Source organism: Temnothorax curvispinosus, unplaced genomic scaffold (assembly GCF_003070985.1).
Source record: "Temnothorax curvispinosus isolate PA1 unplaced genomic scaffold, ASM307098v1 QBEX01014367.1, whole genome shotgun sequence".
In the NCBI taxonomy this organism is placed as follows: Eukaryota; Metazoa; Arthropoda; class Insecta; order Hymenoptera; family Formicidae; genus Temnothorax; species Temnothorax curvispinosus.
This window is the reverse complement of record NW_020224147.1, coordinates 5,104-6,804: the sequence shown is the minus strand read 5'-3', so window position 1 is coordinate 6,804 and position 1,701 is coordinate 5,104.

Genomic DNA, 1,701 nt, shown 5'->3' with positions numbered 1-1,701 from the left:
ATTGCGCGAATTTTAATATGCCGTGAATTTTTGATATACGGAGACCGTGACGAGTACACTACTGCAGGTTGCGATAATGTATTACATAACGTTTCTTATCGTATAATGTTGCGAGGAGCTTGTCCTGCCGCTTGCCGGGTGGTTTATCGCGCGTCGGACAGAACGGTAGGTCAGTGTGCACGTCGTGAAGATGTTGCGGATATTCCAAGTCAACTTCGAGAAAGTATCCTATCGAGGAATCCAACGCGATGTTGCCATCTCCCACTTATGCTACACCTCTCATGTCTCCTTACAGTGCCAGACTAGAGTCAAGCTCAACAGGGTCTTCTTTCCCCGCTAATTTTTCCAAGCCCGTTCTCTTGGCAGTGGTTTCGCTAGATAGTAGATAGGGACAGAATATGTCGTTTGATTTAACGTGCGGCACCTGCTCGTAGAGCCTCATCCACACGGCCCCCATGGGCGCGGGATTGGGATACGCCCAATCAGCGCGTACCGACCGAGGTCGATACTACCAGTGCGCCGCAGGATTACAGGATCCCGCGGCAACCCACTGGTCGGGGCGAGCGACTATCCACGCTCTACCAGCTAAACAGGCTGGCACCCGAGCTATGGGGACGCAAGCTCACCCTTCGGACACCCAAGTTCGTGAACTCGGGTATCCTAGCCAGCATTTGGCTTAACCACTGCCACCACGATGGTCCTACCCGCGACCGGCGGGAGCAAGCTCCCTGGGCGACCGGTCCCCGTGGTACCAGTCTAGATCACTGGTCGGATCTTCGCAGCCGAGGGCCACTCCCGGTTGGGTCTCCTGCAGACCCGGCCCCGGTAAGCCGCATTCGCACGTCTCACGCATTCACATTCATTCTTCGCTAAAACACACAAGCCGCAAACCTGCTCAGACTCTCGTATCTTTCCTTTCGCTCCAATACCTCGCTCACGTCCACTCTACCATCCTCACTCACCCTGACTCCCCATTCGTCCAAGTTCCTAACATCCTCATACATTTCACACTCAATCATCACATGCTTCCAATCATCGCACTCAGCACCACACGCACAACTTTCAATCTCAAACAATCCCCTTTTAAAACAAAAACTTAAAGCAAAAACTCATTCAAACTGCCGTGACCCGTCAAGATATAGCCGAGCCATAGGCTCGGCTCAAACCTCGGACAAGCCTCGGCAAACCTCACATCCCGTATGAAGCCATGTGTCACTCGTCCTTTCGCACCGTTATCCCATTCATTCTGCCATTTTTCATACAATCTAGCATTCAGCAACTCCAAGCTCTCATCCACATCTCTCGTTCTCACTTCCTCTTCGCTCACAACACCTCTTTCACCCAATCTCCAGCCATTCTTTATTCTCACAGTCATACCTCTTTTCACGCATTCCAGGTCACACGGAAGACCACCCATCAATACCTGCATGGCATCCGTGGAGACCGTTCTACAGACATTCAAACAGGCGCTCATCGCCACTATTTGGCACCTATTAATCGCCACTCGCGCATATTTGTACTCCATGGCTTCATACCACACGCTCGCACCATACATAACACACGCAGCAAACAAACCCTTATAAATCACACGCCATGCTCTCTTTCGCAAACCCCATTCGCTCCTCATCACGCGTCTCAAGTTCCCCACTACACTCACACACTTCTGTCTCATACGCTCCAGGTGCGGCTTAAAACTCATTC